The 24371-nt window shown below is 44.1% G+C and overlaps 1 protein-coding gene across 5 annotated transcripts in view; it reads right to left on the bottom strand.

The window, feature by feature from the left end:
• LOC126035455 (E3 ubiquitin-protein ligase RNF38-like) overlaps window positions 1-24371 on the bottom strand; it is a 229360-nt gene that overhangs the window by 63379 nt on the left and 141610 nt on the right. The window lies entirely within an intron of this gene.

Below are 24371 nucleotides of genomic sequence, written 5' to 3' on the forward strand. Positions count from 1 at the left end.
TTGCAAGCTCAGGTTTTGCGCAAGCCGGGTGAAACCGAAACTGAGTATTTGTGGAGAGTTTCTCTAATGGGGGAGGATCGGATACTGTTGAGTGATGATGAAGCAATAAGTTACTGGGGACCGGGAGTGTTTCTGAGTGCTGGACCAGTGGGTGATCAGTCGATAACGTCCCGAGTAGCCTACTGGGCTGGGGGTGTGGACCCCAGGGAGAGAGGAGAACCTGTTACTATCCGGGTAAAGGGACTGTCAGAGTTAACAGACAGAGTGCAAAAAAACGCCTGTGTTCAGGCCATGTATGGTAGAGGGCAGCAAGAAATACCAGTGACTGCCCTGGTGGATCCCTGCCACCTTAGATCCTTTATTAAAGACCTGCTAGATGTTTTAAAGATACATGTCCAGTCCCTCACCCTCAGAGAAAGAATTCTGGGGGTCATTGAGTGCAACCACCAGAACCCCCCAGAACCCGCCCGCACACGTGATGACTTGGGCGGAAGTACTGCACAGCATAGTAGTTCACAGGTGCGAGATGGGATGGGCGGAGCCGAGCGGTGGCACGGAGGGCAGCAGGAAGGTCTAGCCAGCCAGTTGTAAACCCCGCCCCGAGCGGTCTCGAACTCGCGGGTGGTCGGGTCGGAACTACGATCCCGGAAGGAACGATCTCTGGTGGAAGGCACCGGCACTGGGGACACCCCGAGCCGTGCTGGACGGGCAGTCCGCTGACGACATCCGGGAGTGGAATTGCTGGAGGGGAAAGCTAGAGACCAAAGGGAAGCGCCAGCAACCCCGCCCCCTCGGGAAGAGAAACGGAGCCCTTTCGCGGCACTGCGAGAGGAACTGGAAGGGCTAAAAAACTAGGAGCTGCGCTTTGGGGTTCAGGCTGCCCAATCTGCGTGGTGAATACTCTGCTACATGGTGAATGGTCTGCTGATAAAGAGCCTTATATACACATTCCTGTGGGCCCCAAACGGATAAGTTTGGAATTCTTAATCGATACAGGAGCCCAAATTAGTGTTTTAAATGAACGACAAGCTAGTGAGCTGGGAATCAGGCCATCAAGAAAGGCTATAAACATTAGAGAACTGACAGGGGCGACAGAAAATGCCCCATAGCTCGAACTCAACTTTGGTTACCAGGGGAAAAGAGAATGACAGCTGTGGAAGTGGCTTTAAGCCCCTATGAGGGAAATATACTGGGATTTGATGTGCTGGCAGGCAGACAATGGTATCTACCCAATGGTAGAGTGTGGAGCTTCAGGGGCAGGGAGGTGTAATGAACGAGTTAACTTTGTTCATGAAATCGGGAAGGGAGAAGAGACATATTGAGAGTTAGCAGATGCCTTGTGTAAATAACAAAGCTTGGTTAATTGGTGCGTAAAGGTCACGGGAAGAGGGCAACGGCTATAACTTACTAGCTAAGGAGGGAAAAGAACAACAGCTATAATCTACCAGATAAGGGGATGGACTCTGCCAAAACTGTACTTTTTCACATCAAAAGACATTCTACATCAAAAGACACTTGTCCTTGAGAAGATAGACCGAATCTGCTTAGTGACAGACCTGCATGAATGAAGAAAGAAGAAACAGGACAAGGCGGAGACTTGCAAGAAAGAGGTGCATGAACTGTATATAAGGAATGTAACTATAACATAAAGTTGCGAGCTTGTGGCGGAGCACTGCCTCCCCGGCCGCCCAGCGCTGTTTTGCTCTCTTATCGCTTGCTAATAAATTCGACTTTTTTTATTCACTACAAATTGGCTCCTCCAATTTGTCATGAGCATCTGTAACAAATTTGGTGCTGTGACTCGGATCCAGGTTCTTTGGTGCGGGCCTTCGCAAGCGGGGAGGCGCCCTATCCCCGGATAGCCCCGTCTTGAGGAGGTGCTGCCACCACACCTTGAACCCACGAACCCCTTTAAATTACGATAACTGAGCAAAAGAACCTGCAGGACCCCTTAAATTTTGTGCACGAAGACCAAGAGAAGACCCCAGGAGCGGGTGAGTATATAAGTTGTGAGCCGTTTGGTTGGGGTGGTTATCCCGAGGTGCGACTGTGTGAGAGGTCTCTCTGAGATCACACGAGTGCGGACCCTCCAGTAGTGCAGTTCTCGTAGCCCGCGAGGGAGCGAGTCACGACCGAGGGGAAGTGAGTGTGTGTGTGGATAAGGGCACCTCGGAAGATGGGACAGAGGAAAAGCAAGCCCTATGGATCCATGGGGATGGGGAAGAAAGATAAGTTACCAGGTATACCCCCGATAGTCCCTTAGGCCTGATGATAAGATATTGGGACAGTTCACCAAAGAGAAAAGATAAGTCTAAGAAAAAGATGATTAATTATTGTATTGAGATTTGGGGTGGGAAACCTCTCAGCAATCCTCATATACTCTGGCCCGTGTTTGGGTCTTCTGAGGATTGGATATGTCAAGCTCTGAATGTATATGTGAACCAAAAAGAACCTTTTAGTTTAGAAGAAAGTGAATATGCCAGCCTCTGGATAATATCCTCGGCTAGAAGTTATATTTTTGCCTTAACCGAAAAGAAAAAGACGAAGGGACCCCCACGCGAACAGTGGGACCCGACTAACCAACCCTCCCCACCCCTGTATGTCCCGGCTCCGAATCCCCCGCCATCCCCGACTCCATCTCCCCCTCCATCCCCACCCCGAATATATCCACAATTACCCACTCACCCGACCCCTTCTGCCCCAGTAAAAACAGAGGGGATGAAAAATCGAAGTAGGACTCGGAGAGACCAGAAAACGACACATTTTTTTGCCCCTAAGAGAAGTTGCCATGGGGGGAAATCAGGGTGGAGTAGGATTTGTATTGGTACCCATAAATTCTGGGGATGTCCGAGAATTTAAGAAGGAAATGGGAAGTTTACTCGAGGACCCTCTAAGGGTCTCCGAAAGACTAGATCAATTTTTAGACCCTAGTGTTTACACCTGGGATGAAATTCAGGCTATCTTAAGAATACTCTTCACATCTGAAGAAAGGGATATGATTAGGAGATCAGGGATGAGATACTGGGACCAAAGACATCAACATAGGCCCCAGGGAGATGTGAAATAGCCCCTACAGAAACCAAGTTGGAACCGTCAGGTTGCAGGAGATAGACAGAGTGTGAGTGATTTGAGAGACATGGTGATTTGGGGAGTGCGGGAAACGGTTCCCAGAGGTCAGGATGTAAATGGAGCCTTCGGTGAGTGTCAGAGGGGATATGAAGCTCCGACTGACTAGTTGGAAAGATTGGAGAGAGGTTTGCAGTTGTGTTCTGGAGTTGGCCCTGGTGCAGCCGTGGGTCAAGCCCTGCTGAGGACACGGTTTGTGGCTGGATCGTAAGTGGACATAAGAGAGAAATTAGAGAAGTTAAAAGACTGGCAGGACAAAGGGTTAGACGAGTTGTTGAGAGAACTCAGGGGGTGTATGTACATGGAGATGAGGAAAGCCGATTGGACCGGAAAGTAGAGAAGCAGAAGTTGAGTGCTATTGTTGTGAGAAGAGAGGGCACTTGAAGCAGAGTTGTGGAAGGAAACAGTAGGATGAACAGATGTTTGGAGGTGAATGGGGGGGTCAGGGGCTCTGCTTATTGGGGACTGGAACATCTACGGAGCCCCGAGTGGAATTGAAGTTGAGTCCCCAAAGGGAGGGAGTGCAGTTTTTGGTGGATGCAGGGGCCGAAGGATCCACCGTTCAGGGGCTGCCCTCCGGCTACACCCTTGCTGGGAACACCGTGAATATTGTAGGTGCAAAAGGGAAACCTTTTGAGGTCCTTGGTGATTTGCTCTGGCTCCCTGGGGCGGAATACGGTTTGTTAAGAAGGGATTTGATTTTGAAATTGAACTTGAGCGTTCGGGGTCAGGGAGAGGAGTCCGGCTCCGTGCGGTCGTGGCGGAGCCGGCGCTGCAGTGGCAGCAGACAACGTCCTTTGTTGCAGCAGCAGCGGCAGCAGCGGCGGCAGCGGCGGGGGCAGACCACCCCCCCGGCAGCGGCCGCCGCCTCTCCTCGCGCCGTGGGGCTGTAATGAAAGTCAACTCTGTAAACAGCCAAAGAGAGTGGGGCTTTCTCTGCAACTGCTGTATCGCTATCGAGGAAAACAATTAAGATGGACTGTGCTACCACAAGGGTTCACAGAGTCACCAAATCTATTTGGACAAACTTTAGAGAAAATTTTACAAGATTTCATTTCTACCCAGAGAAGTAAAGTTATTACAGTATGTGCATGATCTATTAATAGCAGGAGAAACTAAAGAAGGAACCCAAGAAACCACTATGAAATTGTAAAACCCCCACAAACTAAAAAGGAAATTCGACAAATATTAGGATTACTAAGATATTGTAAACCATAGCTTAAAAACTACAGTGAAAAGGTGAAATTAACTAATAACCAACTTAAATGGTCTACAAAAGATGATCAAAAATTAGAGGAAATAAAAAGGGCATTAATACAGGCACCTGTATTAAGCCTCACAGATAAAAAAAAAAAAAAAAAAAGAACTTTTTTTGTGTGTGTGTAAATAGTCCTTGCTCAAAACCGGGCAGGAATTAAGAAACCCGTGAGGTATTGTTCTAAGTTACTTGATCCAGTAAGTACAGAATGGCCTACTTGTCTCCAAGCTTTAGTCACTATGGCGTTATGAATAGAAAAAGTTAGAAAGATTACCTTTAGTACCCCTTTAAAGGTGTATACTCCACATAATGTCAGAAGTGTTTACAACAGAAAGTGGAAAAATGGCTAACAGATAGCTGGATCCTAAAATATGAAGCAATATTAATTAACTCCCCCAATTTAAAACCGAGAGTAACCTCGGCTCAGAGTCCAGCACATTTTGTTTGGAAAACCATCAGAGAAATTACAACATAACTGCTTAGAGGTAATTGAGACCCAGACTAAAGTGAGACAGTAATGAATAAGGACCTAAAACCTGTAAAATCAGGACGTCTAAACCCATCAAAGTCAGCTCAGCCTTGTGAGCTGTATGCCCTATAAAGGGCCCTAGAATTAATTAAAAAAAAAAAAAAGGGGACTATATTTACAGATTACAAAAATACATATGGAGTAGTTCACACTTTTGGAAAAATTTGAAAAGAAAAAGGTTTAATTAATACTCAAGGGAGAAATCTTATACATCAGAAATTAATAAGAAAAATCTTAAGAACATTAAGAAAACCAAAAGAGATAACAATAGTACACGAGAAAACATCAAGAGAAATTAAATTACCGAATCAGAGAAAATAATTTGTCAAATAGAGAGACCCAGGAAACAGCCCTGAGGACTCAGATCACCAAAAGTAACACAGTAATTTTCTTTATGTTCCTATATAATAGTTCTGAGTAAAATATGTTACTCTGCTGTAAAACTTCTGTAACAAGGAATTGTGTTTTGCCTCTGAATATTTAAGGTTGCCAATAAGCTATTCTTGTTGGCAGGTTAATAAGAATATAAACACTATACAGTCCTGTGTTAATACCTAATTGTGTTTATAGGCAAAATTCAAAGACTTTACTAAACTATCTGAAAAGTAATACTCATTTCAAGTTGTTAAAAATGTATAACTATTTTAAACTAGTTACTTGCTTCTTACTTGATTTGGAAAAGGACTATAAGCGATTAAGGTAAAAACCAATTCATATGGCTGTTATAGGTTGTCTCACAGGTATTTATAACAGCATCTTTTTTCAAATACTTTGATAGTTGTTGTAGTACATATTTTAAAAATATTTCATTAAATTTATTAACTTAAGAAAGACAAATGAAAATTTATATATACACAAAACTACTTAACTTGTCAATAATGAATGTGAGACAGTGTCTATTAAAGAGTTACTTATGGAATATGACATATAGAATGCTAATATGCAGAGATATACTGAACCCTAGTAAACATTCATAACATTTTAAAAATCAATCAACAAGCAGCCACAGGAAAGAGGAAAACGGCTTATAGACCTTTTGAGAGAATACAAGTTGATTTCACTGAATTACCGAAGTATCCTGGTTTCAACTGGGATAGAGTTAACTGTCTTCCTAGTAGCTGATACAGTGCTGTGTTTTGAGTTCAATATGCGAAGAATGTTAATGGCACTGATGTTTTCAGTTGTTGCTTGGTGGTGTTTGGACTACGGTGGTGTTTAGACTGTAGTCGGGGATTTTTCAACTTCTCATACCTGGCCGGCAAGAGGGCTGGAGGAGCGCGGGGGGTTGACGCAGGACGCAGCCGGGGCGGGTGGCCCGGACTGGCCGACGAGTTGTTCTGTGCCATGTAACGTCCCATCTAGTATAGGAACTGGGAAGTGGGGGGGAATCGCCGCTCGAGGACTGGCTAGGTGTCGATCGGCGGATAGTGAGCAATTGCCCTGCGCATCATTTGTGCATTCCAGTCCTTTTATTACTACTGTTATCATTTTATTGGTGTTATCATTATCATTATTAGTTACTTCTTTTCTGTTCTATTAAACCGTTCTTATCTCAACCCATGAGTTTTACTTCTTTTTCCTGATTTTCTCCCCCATCCCACTGGATAGAGGGGGAGCGAGTGAGCAGCTGCGTAATACTTAATTACTGGCTGGGGTTAAACCACGACAGTCCATTTTGACACACAACGTGAGGCGCGAAGGGTTGAGATAACAACAAACCTGACCAGAGCTTGTTGAAACAAATTTGTTACCAATCCAACACCCCAAGGTTAAAGATGCATCTATCCATGCCTACATAACTACCTTAACAAAAGTCATGAGAAACAACTGCCAGAAAAGAATAATAGAGCAAACACTCCCCTTAGGATTTCCTGTTCATAAAATTAAGCTTAGGAACCACGTGCTGATAAAAATGTAAAAAAAAAAAAAAACCAAACAAAAAACCCAAACAAAAAAAACACAACCACAAAAGAACAACCAAACAACAACAACAAAAAAAAAACAAAACAAAAAAAAACAACAAAAAACAAACCATCTCTAAACCCCCGCTGGGAAGGTCCTTTTCTTGTTCTTTTGACTACAGATACAGCCATCGGGACGACAGAAAAGGGGATGGACCCATGCTACTCAGGTTAAAAGACTGATCCACACTTCTCATTGGAAAGTAACTAACAGCTCAGAGGACTTGAAAGTTACTTTAAAGAAAAAGAACCGATAAGTAAACCTGTGAGACAAGGGGAGTCAAAAGAGTCTTAGTAGACATAATAAAGGGGGGTGAAAGAAGATGTTTAGTGCTTACATTGTTGAAATTAGCTGAGGTAGAGACAGTCCTTGATAAGAAGAGCTGGTGCCAAGAACCAGCCAATGAGGTAAAGACAGTCCTTGATAAGAAGCAGGAGCAGGCCCCAAGAGCCAGCTAAGACTGGTCTTGCGGCTTGGGTGAATACCAAGAAATCACTGAGCCTGCGTAAGGAAAAAGGTTACTAGCGGTGACGAAGAGGAGTCATCTATCTTCATCTCTGCGACCACCAGACGACCACCATAAAGAGGCCCTGCGCAGGCGCAGTTGGGAGGGGACTATGGAAATGACCTCTCGGAGCTAATTTTAATATGGAGCGGGGATAGGTCATGCATATGTATAGGCGTATTGTAAATATGTAATACCTGACTGTATAAACTTGAGGCGAACTGCCAAGTCGCGCGCGCACGACTTTGGTGGGACTACCCCCCGTGCCGCCCAGTGCTGAATGAACATACCTACTTTACAATCTCACTGATTGTGGAGTCTGTTTTCCGCACGTCACCTGTGATCATCAACTGTATAAATCTAGATTGTAATTGCTATCCATTTGTATAATATAAGTGTATAGTGTGTCAGGGAAAGTGGTGGAGTCATTGCCGTTACGGGTATTCCCCCAGAGGAGTTTGTCAGGAGTGACATGATCGGGAAAGACAATTGACTGACAAAGCCTTACCCCTAAGGGTTTTAATAGGAAAAATTGAAAAGGATTCCACTGAGTGGTGGGAAATATTTGTAAAAGGAATACATCCCAAATGATATTGTTATCATTCAACGAACCTTACCCTAATGTAACAATAATAACTGACATAAAGTGTAGAAAACAGTCATGAGAGTGAGTTACTACTTGTGAGAAGTAAAAAGATAAAAATTGAAGCACGCACTTACAAAATAAAACAAGCCAAACAACGTAACAAGTGCTCCCCTGAAGAATACATTTGCTGCTGAGAAGATGGTACACCCCGTTGCTCGAAGCAACTGAGTAGACAGAGAAGGCAGAAATGTACTACTGTGGGGACTGTTGATGACGAGCTGCCTTAAAATATAAAGCTACAGACCCATATAGTAAGCGCTACCAAGTTGAAAACACCCTAACATTTCCCACTGACCCAACCTCACTCCACAATGACCTAAAGGATTTAAAAATTAAGGACACAAAAAGGCAAAGATCTTGGGGTATAAAAGAGACACCTTACGATGATATATTAAGTTGGGAAAATAATACCCACGATGGCCCATGGATACCACCACTGTTCCCCTAGACGTTGGGATCAAGCTCTAATGTCTTTGCTTTATGTAATTTTAGGCCTTAGAAATGTAAAATTAGTAGTTTTGGTATGGATGGGCTCGGTACAAGGGAAAAATCTCCATCAGCCATACGAATGGACTCTGTCAAGATGGGAAGATTCCACAATTACCCCTAATAGTCTTACTGCTAACCTTAACTTTTAAACCATGCATTTTTAATAAATTAATCACTATTGTTAAAAGGCGCTTAGAAACTGCACATTTAATGCTGCTATGAAAGCAATATGAACAAATCAGGGACGAAAGAATTACTCCTATCCTCGGGCAGGCAAAAGAAGTATTGGATCGATTTAATGAACAAAATCAGGATAAAATAGAAAAGGGGGGATTGTAATGAACGAGTTAACTTTGTTCATGAAATCGGGAAGGGAGAAGAGACATATTGAGAGTTAGCAGATGCCTTGTGTAAATAACAAAGCTTGGTTAATTGGTGCGTAAAGGTCACGGGAAGAGGGCAACGGCTATAACTTACTAGCTAAGGAGGGAAAAGAACAACAGCTATAATCTACCAGATAAGGGGATGGACTCTGCCAAAACTGTACTTTTTCACATCAAAAGACATTCTACATCAAAAGACACTCGTCCTTGAGAAGATAGACTGAATCTGCTTAGTGACAGACCTGCATGAATGAAGAAAGAAGAAACAGGACAAGGCAGAGACTTGCAAGAAAGAGGTGCATGAACTGTATATAAGGAATGTAACTATAACATAAAGTTGCGAGCTTGTGGCGGAGCACTGCCTCCCCGGCCGCCCAGTGCTGCTCTTATCGCTTGCTAATAAATTCGACTTTTTTTATTCACTACAAATTGGCTCCTCCAATTTCTCACGAGCGTCTATAACAGGAGGCAGAGGCTATTCATGTGAGAACATTGCAGGTTGCTCCTGCACTACCTCAATCTAAAGTAACCCATGTCTCTCAATACCCACTTCCAGCTGCAGCCAAATGGGGCATTTCGGAAGTAATTAATGATCTGGAGAAAAGAGAGATCATCAGTCACACACATTCCCCTTATAATCCTCCTGTTTGGCCAGTCCGTAAATCAGATGGAAGGTGGCAACTAACAATTGATTATAGAAGATTGAACAGTAATACCCCACCATTAACTTCTGCTGTCCCAAGTATTACCTCAGTGATAACAGCAATACAGGCTGCAGCCCATCCATGGATGGCTGCTTTAGATGTCAAGGATATGTTTTTTTTATGGTTCCCCTAAGGGAAGAGGACAAACCCCAGTTTGCCTTCACTTGGGAAGGGACCCAATATACTTTCAATCGACTTCCCCAGGGATATAAGCACTCTCCCACTATTGCTCACAACGCCTTAGCCAAGCTTCTTGATGCTGTAGAAGTACCATCAGGTGTCCACATATATCAATATATAGATGATATCCTAGTTGGTGGTGACAACAAGGAACAGGTAGGGCAAGCTGCCCTCCATTGGTATTGTTCCTATGACCTTAGCAAAACCCAGAGGCCTGCATGCCTGGGAAGCCTTGGATGGGAGTGGAAAGACTCACTGTATCAGTGCCCGGTGGATAATACTGGACTTCTAACCCTGCGACCTGGTTTTAAGCCTGAGGCCTAGTTTGTGCTTTCTTACAGGACCATGAAGGAACAAGTCATTCCAGTCCTTTTGCTGACAGTGATGATGGTGTCAGGTGTGGATGGTGAAGATCTGGATGATAATGTCATGGGAAAATGATGGACATTAATATATCACGAGTCCTTGAGCTCGCATGAGAGCAATGTAACAACTATAGTGTAGGGTTCAGTTATATGGAAGTTAGTTATTGGACCTGAAAATAGCTCATGGTCACAAGATTGTTCCAGGCGCCTTTAGAAGGCCTTGAACAGAATAAATAAGAAGATAGAAGAAGAAAGATCCCAATTAGGAAAACACAGGTGCACATTCCACGATAAAGGGAACTTGGCACAAACAACCTCAATTCAGGGGCTTATCTTGACCAATTGGACTAAGACAAGTCTTGTATGCTCTAATTAACACAACCAATTATGTCTTATGTTTGTGCGCGTGGACAGTATCGATGTAACCAATCACCACTTATGCTTGTGCGCGTGGACAGTACCGATGTAACCAATCACCGCTTATGCTTGTGCGTGTGGACACCAAGTGCTTGCATGTAGTAGCCAATCAAAGTCTCTCAACAACTTAGAGAATTGTATAAAAATGATTAGCTAAGCTCAATAAACTGGCAACTTTAATCATCACATTGGTGTTCCGTCGTCCGGGCCCCGCACGGATTAATCCCTAAACCCTACATTTGGCGACCTCCGACGTGATCCGAAGAGGAACAAGAGGCAACGCTACTGAAAAGGCGGGGGAATTGCCGCGGACCACGGTGGCTTGAAAGACAGCACCGGCACTGCTCGAGAGAGGCAGGACACTGCTTGGGAAAAGCAGGTAAAATCGTAAGCTTACGTTGATAAAAAGGGCGGCAAGGGTTTCGCAGCATCTGCGAGGGAAAAGACAGCCGGAAAGATATTTATGAGGCTGGTTGAAAAAACAGAGAAAAATATTAAAAAGGACAGAAACCTTTCAATTAGTGTGGGTACAGCTTTTGAGCTTAGTACCCAGAAAGCTATCGGAACCTCCCTATGGGATGAAATTAGTGACGGGTCTAAAGAAGTTAAAGATCTTGCAACTTTATGGAAATTGATTAAGACAACTCTGTAAGAAATGAAAGCAGATCGTAAAACGTCTGTGTCTGCTTTTGCTGCTCTCTCTCTCCAACTGCAAGCGAAAGGGAAAAGCGGGGAGAAAAACATAATGCAGCGAGAGAGACTTTTTGGAGCTTGTCCGCCTGCTCCTGTGCTCTTGACTTCTGCTCCACTCCCTGGGACTGCCGATATTAATCAGCCATCTGACAGTTCCCAAGCCTCCCTAACTGTATGATTAAAGGAAACTCTACAGAATCAGGGAGTGAGTAAAAATCCGCCTATGAGAAAACAGCCCCCAGATACCACCGTTCAACATGAACAAATTATACCTAGCATATACCCTGATTCAAATAATGCAAACGAGGATTTGGCTACTATAATACAAGAACAAGAGAAAGCTAAAATACATGCTGAAGCTCACGCTGTAGCACTCGTGGTAGCATTACGACTGATGGTGCGACAGGGAAAAGGAGACTACGGCCCATACAAAGACCCCCCCGCGTGTCATCGGTGTGGTCAACCAGGGCATTTGAGACGTGCGTGCCCTCAACACATAGCAACGCAGCCTCGATCTGTGCTGGCACGGACTAACAGCAGCCGGTCAAACTTTCCTGGGGTCTGTGAGAGGTTGCAGAAGCCTCTGTACATCCACAAAAGCTATCGCTACACAAAGACATACGAAATGTACATGATGTACAAAAAACTTGTCGGAGACCTGCAGTGGATCCGGCCTTATTGTGGTATCACCAATACAGACTTACAACCACTGTTGGACTTATTGCGGGGCAGCAATAGCCTAACTTCTGTACTACATCTAAGTGCGCCCGAGCAGCAAGCCTTGACAGCAATTGAGCAGAAAATCACATCATCTATGTCTGGCAGATATATCCCTGATTTGCCCATAAATTTGTATGTATGTAACTCAGATAAGGAAGTTGCGGGAATTTTGGGTCAGTGGGGTGAGCAACAAAAACAAAACCCATTGGTAATACTAGAATGGATATTCTTGCCTGCTAGCATGTCAAAAACGGTAGTCACTAGAATTGAAGCTCTGGGGATGTGCATTCAAAAAGCAGGGGTAAGGGCGATACAAATTTCAGGGAGGCAAATGGACAAAATCATTTTACCTATGTCACTTGATATTGTGAGTAATGCCATGATGAAAAATGACTGCCTTGCAGTAGCTCTGCTGGACTTCAAGGGGGAAGTAGATAATCACTACCCCCCCCACCCATTATTTAAAACAATGTTAACAATGGAACCGCACTCTATCTGCAGCAATAAGCCGCTGGAAGCCATTACCGTTTTTACTGATGCTAGCAGCAAGACAGGTAAAGCAGGATTTGTATATTTACAGGATGGATCCTGGAAATCCAAAGTCATTCTGTCAGAGGGGTCAGTACAAGTGCTCGAGCTATTAGCCGTATGCTCTGTTTTTAAAAAATGGGATAAAACACCTGTCAACATTATTTCAGATTCTCAATATGTCGTGGGGATAGTCAAACGTATGCATAGGTCCCTACTAAAAACTGTAAACAATAAGCAGCTGTTTATGACACTTTTAAAATTATGGATGTTACTAGAAGAACGGACAGACTTATTTTTTATCGATCATGTTCGTAGCCATACAACGCTGCCGGGATTCATTGTGGAAGGTAATGCGCACGCGGATCAACTGGTAGTAGCCAATGCAAACATCTATTTTAATACACCCAAACCTGATTTCTTTGGACAAGCTCTGCTATCCCATAAATTTTATCATCAGTCGGCAAAAGCGCTGAGTAAACAATTTAATCTTCCATTGCAGCAAACCAGAGCTATTCTTGCTGCTTGCCCAGACTGTGCGAATATTCAAAACTTACAAACACAAGGGGTGAACCCCCGGGGATTATCACCATTGCAAATTTGGCAAACAGATGTTACGGAATATCCCAGTTTTGGGAGATATAAATTTATTCATGTATCTATTGACACATATTCGAACCTTATGTGGGCTACTGTTCATATATCAACCAATGCTAAAGCTGTAATTAAGCACCTTTTGGCAGCATTTGCTGCCATGGGAGTGCCAACAGAAATTAAAACAGACAATGGCCCGGGATATCGCTCACAGTCATTAGAAACATTTTTACAGATGTGGGGGGTAGCTCATAATTTTGGCGTACCCCACAATTCCACTGGTCAAGCTATTGTTGAACGTGCACATCGGACCTTAAAGGATCGTTTAAACATTTTAAAAACGGGGGAAGATATGCGGCACTGTACTACCCAAGAGTTAATAAGCAAAGCACTGTATGTTTTGAATTGGCTACAGCCACGTGGTACTGAGGATCAGATCCCAACTAATAGGCATATGTGTGGGAACAAAAATGTTGATAAAAATCAGCCGCAAGTTTCAGTATTCGATCCGGTTTTACAGCAGTGGCAAGGACCTTGCAAATTATTTACGTGGGGAAGAGGGTATGCTTGTGTTTCCACAGGTAATGAACAACCCCATTGGATACCGGCGAAATGGGTCAAGCTGTGGATTGAGCGACCAGATGCCACAGACAACTCAGAAGAGCAAGAGGCAGCGGAGACGTCAGCAGGTCCTGAAGCCCTAGATAGACCGACTAGACAAATCACAACGGAGACCGGCAGTCAATGTGGAGATTAAGAATGCGTGTAAAAAACATGGAGTATGATATCGTTTTTGGATATGTATTTTAGTGCGAGTGGGTAGAAAAGAGAGTAAATCATCAAAAAAAAAAAAATTTAAAAAAAAATTTTTTTTTAACCACTGTAACAGACATTCAACTAATCATAATCAACTAACCTACTAACCTATAACATTGTATAGAGGATAAGCAGTTTAGAATAAGTGCTGTAGAGAATAAGTAAATATATATATAGTTTAATGTTAATCAGTCCTCAGCGAAACATTACTCACAGAAGCCAAGTGTGGAAGTAGTTTTACGATACCTGATATGTAGTCATTCATTAAAAAAAAAAAAAAAAAAAAAAAATAATTTTTTTGCTAAACAGTTAGTTAAAACTGAAATTAGAAGTAAGGTCATAGACTCAGTTAACAATCTAGAAATAGGGCGATGGGACGGTCCATTTTTCATTAATAACCTCGGGGCGAGATTCTGCTTATGTTTTCACAGGTGCCAGCCCCTGATGGACTTCCGTTTGATTTATGCGACCATCATCACCTGAAGCATCATAGATGGTGCGGCAATACGAATTCCACCTCAGCCAAAAACTAATGCGTAGGTCATCTTAGCTAACGTAACAGATTAAAATTCTCAGTGCATTACGGCCGCATCACAAAGCCCATGAACGAATTGATAAGATAACTATGACTTGTGCAGTGCGCCTGGCCAGCGAGTGCATGCGTCATAGGTTTTCAATTGAGGTGGCTTTTGGCACACGCTGGCCACATGTGCTAAAATCCATTCCTCTGAAAATGTATAACTACCGGGATTTTCCAAAGAGCATCAGGCTGGTGTGCAGCAAAACCATAGTTGCCTCTGTAGGGACACCCACATAAAACTGACACCTACTGATTGCTGGGCTAAGTTTGCGGAACAAGACAGCAATATGCTATTCAAAAAAAAAAAAAAAAAAAAAAAAAAAGCGAGAGAGTGGGAGATGTAGGGTTCAGTTATATGGAAGTTAGTTATTGGACCTGAAAATAGCTCATGGTCACAAGATTGTTCCAGGCGCCTTTAGAAGGCCTTGAACAGAATAAATAAGAAGATAGAAGAAGAAAGATCCCAATTAGGAAAACACAGGTGCACATTCCACGATAAAGGGAACTTGGCACAAACAACCTCAATTCAGGGGCTTATCTTGACCAATTGGACTAAGACAAGTCTTGTATGCTCTAATTAACACAACCAATTATGTCTTATGTTTGTGCGCGTGGACAGTATCGATGTAACCAATCACCACTTATGCTTGTGCGCGTGGACAGTACCGATGTAACCAATCACCGCTTATGCTTGTGCGTGTGGACACCAAGTGCTTGCATGTAGTAGCCAATCAAAGTCTCTCAACAACTTAGAGAATTGTATAAAAATGATTAGCTAAGCTCAATAAACTGGCGACTTTAATCATCACATTGGTGTTCCGTCGTCCGGGCCCCGCACGGATTAATCCCTAAACCCTACACTATAGTTGGTCACCAGGTGCAGTAAATGCTATTCCAGTATGAAACACCAGATGTGACTATATCCTCCAACTAATCCATGGGATCACGGGGTGGAGTTGGAATGGTACTACACTATGCCCTGAAATTCCACAGGGGCAACTGTGTATGGTACTCAAGGAACATCGATAGAGCATTCTAGAACTGAGTTTACAACTATCAACCTTAGCCACCGTCACATCTGACAATTTGGGGACTTAAACTATCAGTTATATTGGTAAAATGACTATCAGAAATTGGGCTGTATTGGATTAGATGCCAAAGAAAGAGAAGGGTATATGTAAAGTTTTGAACATGTCAATGGACAACTGCTGTGTTCGCCACAAATGTGTCAATGTGGCTTCAAGACTAAATCAATGACAGAATATGGCAAGAGACTCAGAGGCAATTGCTTCTGCACCAGGGAACAACTGGTTGGGAAAAGTTTTGATATGTTCAGATTTTCTTTCACGGGGTGGGCGACCAGCCTTCTCTAATCTTTAATAATGCTTGTAGTTATGATTACTGTAATCTATATTGCAATAAGTTCTATCAAACACTTGGTAGTGAAGCCTGTACTAACAATTAAGTATACTTCCTTAAAACTGTCCATACAGTGGATATTCCTGTGTTCGATATTCCACGTTAATGCTAGACCAGAAGGGTACGATGACCCACAATGAGTGTCAAATTCACCAAAGTGCACCCTCTTTTAACTTTGGAGGCAAGAGGTGACTGTACCACCACTTCAAGGAAGCCAGTCGAATCATGACTGTGGTCATGGGGTAGATTGTGGCAGTACATTCCCCCCCCCATCCCACCAGCAGGAAACAAAACTTCTGCAGGCAGGAAGAAGGGGAAGGAAACCCTGGAGGCCGCAGGTTGAAATTTGAACTGGCCAATCGAGATGCGCCAGGTACACTGAGGTGGCCCTCCTGGCCAATAGGGATTAAATGACCACAGGTCAGATTCTACAGGGGTATAAACGGGGTCCTGCCAGAGGGCATGTTGGCAGTCCTCCTCAGAGCAGCGGGTCTGCAGTCGGAGACTCCCCCTTGGGTCGGGGCCCGAGGTAACTCCTCGAGGGAGAGAGCCCTCAGCTTTTAGGTGAGTGATATGCGCATTTTGAGCCATCACTTTAAATCTTGGGGATTCTTAAGTCATCTGTGTAGTACTAATTCCCCTTACATCACTGAGCCTGTGGTTTTATAAAATGTTACCGGACTTCTAACTAACTTTTGCTGAAGACTAAATCTGAGTTTTAACACCTGTTGGATTTGGTTAGTCATGCACCCGTAACAACCATGTAACGTCATGTCTAGTATATAAACTGGGGGGAGTGGGGCTGGGGGGAATCACCGCTCGGGGACTAACTGGGCATCGGTCGTCGGGTGGTGAGCAATTGCATTGTGCATCACTTGTATATTCCAATGCTTTTATTATTACTATTGTCATTTTATTATTGTTATCATCATCATTATTAGTTACTTCTTTTCTGTTCTATTAAACTGTTCTTATCTCAACCCATGAGTTTTACTTTTTTTTTCCAGTTCTCTCCCCCATCCCACTGGGCGGGGGGGAAGTGAGTGAGCAGCTGCGTGGTGCTTAGTTGCTGGCTGGGGTTAAACCAAGACAAAGGATTAAACCCTCCAGATACTTCACACACAGGGAGGGAAGGCCAGAGATGACTAGTGCAACAATCATCCTTATTGACCAAGAAAGAGTTCTCCAATATTTGGGAACCTGCTTCCTTACCAAGTCACAATTGGATTACAGCTCCTTTGTAACACCTCAGCATTACTGAGAGCTCATGACTGAACTAGAAAATCTAGTCACAGAACTCAACTTCTCCAGGCAGCCTCCTACCTCCAGTTGCTGGCTGGGGGTTAAACCACGACAGCCAAGAAACATGGCATTGAGTGGGTGTATCACATCCCCTATCACCCAAAAGTGTCTGGAAAGACTGAACAATATAATGGACTGTTAAAGACTATGCTGAGAGCGTTGGGCCTGGAAGCACTGGGTTATAAAATTAGCACAAGCCACTTGTCTGGTTAATACCAGAGGATCTGCTAATGATCCTGCTCTTGCCCAAAGTAAGTCCCTACATACTGTGGGAGGAAATAAGGTCCCTATAGCGCACATAGGGAAGTGGCTGGGCAAAGCAGTGTGGATTGCTCCTCCCATGGGAAAAGGCAAACCCATTCATCAGACTGTCTTTCCTCAAGGACCTGTGTGTACTTGGTGGGCAATGAGGAAGGATGGGGAGACCCAGTGTGTCCCTCAAGGAGATTTAACCTTGGGGGAAAAATAATCTGTGATGTGAGTTGTATGTTGTAGGAAGTAATGTAGCAGGAACTACCTGAACCAATGAAGAGTGAGCTTCGCAAGTAACCTGACAAGTGCAGCAATGACCCAAACCAAGCTGGTGTTTGCGTCCAACAATTGATCATGCTGCTTCTCCTGTCCTGAGCACTCACCTTGACAGATGAGCCCAAGTCATAGCCTGTTCTTATGAACATTTTGGTGAGTGGTGGAGGCCCATGGAATGGGGTAATAATATCTATCTGTTAAGGGAGAAGGGATAGTAGTTAATGAGAATGTATAAATCTGTGTTGGATGAAAAGATGGTTTAATTATGTCGTATAAGTTACAAGTGTTAGCAGGACGGGGTTTCAGGAACGTGAAACAGATACAATGGGGTGATCAGAAGATATGTTAATGTTTCAAATTATGTGGAATGAGCATGATGCAAATGGGATGGAATAAGCAGTGGAGATTGTACTGGGTCTGGCTGGGATGGAGTTAACTTTCCCCATAGCAGCCCTCATAGTGCTGTGCTTTGTATTTGTAGCTAAGATGATGCTGATAACATACCAATGTTTTGGCTACTGCTGAGCAGCGCTCGCACAACATCAAGGCTGTCTCTCCAACCCCCCCCCCCCAAATGGCTGGAGGTGGGCAAGAGGTTGGGAGGCAACATAGCTGGGACAGGTGACCCAAAGGGATATTCCACATGCTATGATGTCATGCTCAGCAATAAAAGTTAATAGAAAGGAGGAGGAGGGGGCATTTGTTATTAAGGTGTTTGTCTTCCAAAGCAACTGCTACATATACTGAGGCCCTACTTCCCAGGAAGTGGCTGGACAGCACCTGCTGATGGGATGTATAGAATAATTTTTTTTTGCTTTGCTTCCGTGCATGGCCTTTGCTTTGTTTCATTCAACTGCCTTTATTTCGACCCATGAGTTTTTAATCTTATTTTCTCCCCCTGTCCTGCTGAGGAGGGGGGAGTGAGAGCAGCTTGGTGGGCACCTGGTGGCCAGCCAATGTCAACCTACCACACATGCACACAGATGCAGAGGAAGACAGACACATGTACACACAGACATGGAGAGACATGCACACACACAGATGCTGAGGAAGAGAGACCGAGAGATGCATGCACACACAAAGATGCACAGGTGGAAAGACAGAGGGACATGTGTGAAGAGAGATGCAGAGGAAGAGCAGCAGAGATGTGCGCGCACACAGACGCAGAGACACTTCTGCACACAGATGCAGATGAAGAGATGTGCACACACTAAGAGTGCAGAGACAGAGACAGGCAGAAAGAAACAGTTGCGTGTGTGCAGAGTAAGAGAGATAGAGAGGCAGAGGCAGGCACACATGCACAGATGCAGAGGAGACAGAGATGTGTGCGCACATACACAGACTAGAGCACCCCCAGACACAGAAACACAGAGGCACACACACAGACGCAAAGGAAGAGAGACAGACAGATGCACAGCACACATGTGGAAAGATATGTGTGCAGAGAGAGAGGCAGAGATGTGAGTGCACAGATGCAGGAGGAAGAGAGGCATGCACACACAGATGCTGAGAGATGTACACGCACACAGATGCAGAGACAGACACGCATACACACAAAAGTGGAGGAAGAGAGAGACAGAGTTACGTGCACACAGAGGAACAGAGACATGCACACACACAGAGGATCAAAGTGAGACAGAGAGAGGCAGACAGACCGACACAAATGCATGCACTCACAGATGCAGAGGAAGAGCATCTGGGAGACGCTCATGCAGGTAGATGCAGAGACGTGCACAGATGCAGAGGAAGAAAGATGCGAGCACACACAGATGCAGAGAGATACAGACATGCTTGCACACAGACATAGAAAGACAAGCCTACACAAAGATGTGGAAAAATACAGATGCATTCACAGAGCCACAGAGACATACACAGAGGCAGAGGAGAGATCCATGTGCACAGAGATATGCACAGACAGACACACAGAGAGACAGAGCAAGACAGAGAGGCGCACACACACAGATGCAGAGGAAGAGAGAAAGAGAGAGAGGTGTGTGCACACAGATGCAGTGTTGTGGTTTAACCCTGGTAGGCAGCTAAGCACCACACAGCTACTCACTCACTCCCCCTACAGTGGGACAGGGGAGAGAATCAGAAGGGTAAAAGTGTGAAAATTCATGGGTTGAGATAAATACAGTTTAATAAGAAAAAAGAGAAAAAACCAATAAAGAAAAACAAAACCCAGAAAACCAAGTGATGCAAAAAACCCACAACTGCTCACCACCAGCCAACTGATGCCTGTCCTGTCCCTGAGAAACGGCAGCCCCGGCAAACTTCCCCCTCCCTGCCTAGTTTTTATTGCTGAGCATGACATCATATGGTATGGAATATCCCTTTAGTCAGTTGGAGTCAGCCTACTCGCTGGCAGGGCAGTGTGAGAAGCAAAAAAGGCCTTGACACTGTGCAAGCACTGTTCAGTAATGTTAAGAAATACTAGTTATTTAGCTTAGCTTAAGTAAGTAAGTTTTTAATAGAATGAATTGCTCAGAGTCAAATCATTTAGCATTAGGATGCAGGGGTTATAGCATAATGTTGTGCGATTTGGTATACTGTTTGTTTAGCATTAGTATTAGTTACTTAGCATGAGTAGCTAGATTTGCTGAAGCCTTAGGCCCCAAGCTGTGAACTTTCACCTAGATATGCTGAACTTTTACCTAGTTAAGCAAAAGAGGGCCTTCAGAGCCAGCGCAAACCAGAAGATAAGGAGGCTACAACTGTCAGCAGAAGCTGCATATCGACAAGATAAGAACAGTTAACGGCCTGCCTGGAGGCAGATAAGGAATCCAATAAGGTGTTAAAAGATCCCAGAACAGAAATCCCTGTTGGACCAAAAGGTGCATGAAGAGTGTGTGAGGGGTGGGTGCGTAGATTGTAAGGGCATAATTGCCCAGGGTTTTCTTTGTTTGGAGTCCCTCTTTGGAGGCACCCAACTCGAGCTTTTCCTACTGCTGTACCACTCAATTAAATTATTTTTTTATATAATCTGGCACCTGAGACTCTTCTGCAGGAAACCTAGGGTATAAACTGTGAGGATAATACCAGACGCCTGGACTGTGCGAATTACCTTAACAAGTAATAACTAAAACATGGGTGTGTTATCAACACTGTTTTCAGCACAAATCCAAAACATAGTCCCATACCAGCTACTGTGAAGAAAATTAACTCTATCCCAGCTAAAACCACTACATTCTCCACAGATATTATTCCCTTAGTCTATGGACTACCACTGTAAAATGTCCATAGAATGTCTATTCAGTTCATTTATTCCATGACTTTGGGCTCCATATATTATGGTGGTCACTCAGGACAGGAGAGGTGGTGTGTTGTGTGGAGTTATTGGGCACCAAAGCCAGCTCAGGTCAGGTCAGGTCAGGTCACTGCTGCACTTGCACTGCTTCTTGTGAGGCACATTCTCCATTGGTCTGGGTGATTCCTGCTATAGTACTTCCTATAACATGCAACTCAAATCATGGGTTACAACAATTTAAAGGTATTTCCATTACAATCTCCACCCCTGGTCCCTTTGGACAAAGTTATAGGGTCTAACATTGCAATGAACTCCTCCCTTTGCTCCTAGCCTGGCTAGCGGCAAGGGGTTCCTATTATAATACCTTTGACATATGGAAACCACAGCAGAGGCAACATACAGCATCATATAACACTGACATCATACAGCAATGGCACCATACAACTCAAATTATGGGTTATTTTCACCCAGGATTAAACCTCCTTGAGGTATACATTGAACTTACCCATCCTTCTGCATTACCACCAAGTACACCCAGGTCTTTGAGCAAAAGCAATCCCACAAATGGGTTTGCCTTTTCTGGAAGAAGGAATAACCCAGACTGTCTTTCCCAGCCAGTTCCTTATGTGTACTATGGGGACTTTATCTCCTTCCACAGTACATAGGGGTTTTGATTGGGCATGGCCAGGTCAACTGGCACATCCTCTAGTGTTAACTAGCCAAGCGGATTCTGTTAAACTTGTATCCCAATGCTTGAATGTCCCAGCACCCATTGCTCTCAGTGTAGTTTTTAACAGTCCATTGTATTGTTCAATTTTCCTGGAGGCTGGTGCATGATAGGGGATGTCATATACCCAGTCAATGCCATGCTCTTTGTCCCAGGTGTCTATGAGGTTGTTGATCACCTCCACCACAGCTAATTCCCTCAGATACTGGATACATCCCTCAGTGGTGGTCCACTTGCCTCAGTAATTTACAAGATCTTCCTTGAAGGGATACCTTTCCTTCACACTCAACAGGAGGCGCCTCCAGAGGCTAAGGACTGTTGCCCCTTTTCCAATCCCTTTGTCAATGGCCTTATGCCTAGCAAGGGATACCAGCTGCTGGGCTTCCTTACCCTCTAATTCCTGACTATTGGCCCCAATATCCCAGCATCAGAGCAATCAGTGGATAATTTGCTCGTGTGGTTGACAGCTGAAATCTTTTTGCATATCTTGCAGCTCACTCAGGGACAAGGTGGTTTCTGACTCGTTTATGATTTCAGTCTCTTCCCTCTCCTGTTCTTGTGGCTGCCCTGCTGCAGAACAGGCTGCCTCTTCTGATTCTCCCTCCTGCTCCATCTCAGGAGAAGCTGCTGCTTCCCTTACTAAACGAGTTGACCTCCGCTTCCATTGTTTCTTCTTGACTATCCTGGAGCAACTGACATAGTTGAGGGTTGGGTCTCTGGTTTAACCACAGTGTCTGTTTGTATGTCTTCAGATCCAGAGACCCTCTCTTCTCCTTGAGGGTCCTGAATAGTGCTCAGTAGGCGTAGGCCAGGCCCCAGCACAGTGCAACAAGTTGTGTCTTTTTGGCATAGCCAGGGCCAGGGCATCTTTTTTTCAAACATTCTATCACTTCATCAGGATCTCATACTTGTTCGGGGGTGAAGTTCCAGACCATCAGTGACAACCATTCTAGGTACCTGCCCATATTCTCCCACACCCCTTGCCACCCATAACCACACTGCCTCGGGGCATATCCCTGGGTGATATTCCTAAATAGTTGATTAACCTTAGAAAAAAACAAAAAAATATTCTTCAGAGGTACCAATAGGAGTGTTTTGGTTATCCAAGGATGTTCAAGATACTGAAGAGTTATTGTAACAAGGGAGAAAACATCTCCCCCATAGAAGAAGGGGAAGGTGCCATTCTGTATTTCTTCCACTGAATGCCTCTCAGAGGTGAAAAGGGAAAAAGTGTAATTGTTAATTGTCTCCATGAGATGGTTCCTGAAGTACAGGGAAGGCATCAGTGCAGGGCCCAAATACCAGATTAGGCTCAAGGCCAGTGCTTTTATCATAATTCTCCCAGGCAAAACACCACCAAGCACAGCAAACTGCAAAAGCCAAAACCAGCCTTTAACAAGCTCTCAAATTTGATGTACAGCAAAAAAAGGGAGCATGGCACGGATCAGATAAAACAATGTTGAGGACATTTAAGTGAACATCACGACCAGCAACTGTTAAACTGATATAATAATTGTAAGTCCCCTCCAATACACTCTGGTCAAATCTGTTGTTATCTCAAACCCTTTGAGCCCCACGTTGGGCACCAAAAAGGACTGTTGTGGTTTAACCCCAGTAGGCAGCTAAACACCAAACAGCCGCTCACTCACTTCCCTCCCCTCAGTGGGATGGGGAAGAGAATCAGAAGTGTAAAAGTGTGAAAACTCATGGGTTGAGATAAATACAGTTTAATAGGTAAAGCAAAAGCTGCGCACAGAATGGTCTGAAATGCAAGGTCTGTACTCTGCTTCTTGCCTTCCTCACTCCCCTCAGGATCTTGAGCTCCACTCAAGCTGAGGCTGCCACATCCTCAATTAGTTCTTCCTTGTTCATGAGCAGCAGATCCAGCTGTGCATCCCCCCCTATTGGCCCATCCAACACCTGTATTAAGAAGTTTTTGTCATCGTTCACCCCCTGCAACACCCTCCAGAAGCCTCCTGGACTATTTCTGTTCCATTATTGCCCTTCCAGCAGATGTCAGGGAGTTTCAAGTCCCCCATAAGAACTAGGGTATATAATCTGGAGACTTCCTCAGGTTACTTAAAGAAGGTCTTGTCCCCTTCTTCACACTAATCAGATGGTCTGTAACAAGCTCACATCATGATATCACCCTTTACTAGTCTCTTCTCTGTTCCTGACCCACAAGCTCTCAAACAGCCTGTCACCTATTCCCTAGAAGAGCTCTATATGCTTGAGCTACTCCTTCATGTAAGGGGCAATCCTCTCTGCTTCCTTGCTTGTCTTTCATAAAGAGGTATTAGCTGTAGCTGTACCATTTTATAAGACCATTTCCAGATAAAAGCTCTAGGTGAGATTCCTAAAATTACTTGATGAACTTTGAAAGTCTTTTCCTGTAAGCATCTGAATATATGTAGAATAGCTGCTAATGGATAGGCTAAGAGACCAGATCATAAACCAGCATCCATTTTGAGTCAAAAATACATGAGAATATGGTATAATTCTATGAAGGGAGTAGGGAAGCACAATACATTTACTAGCTCTAAAGCTTGCGCTATTGTATATACCATATTATATATACCATTACAATTTACCCCAGGAAATAATAGTTTTTATTTTACATCAGGGAAAGCTGTATGGGCAGTGAAAGTCCAGG

This window comes from Accipiter gentilis, chromosome W (assembly GCF_929443795.1).
Source record: "Accipiter gentilis chromosome W, bAccGen1.1, whole genome shotgun sequence".
Classification (NCBI taxonomy): domain Eukaryota; kingdom Metazoa; phylum Chordata; class Aves; order Accipitriformes; family Accipitridae; genus Astur; species Astur gentilis.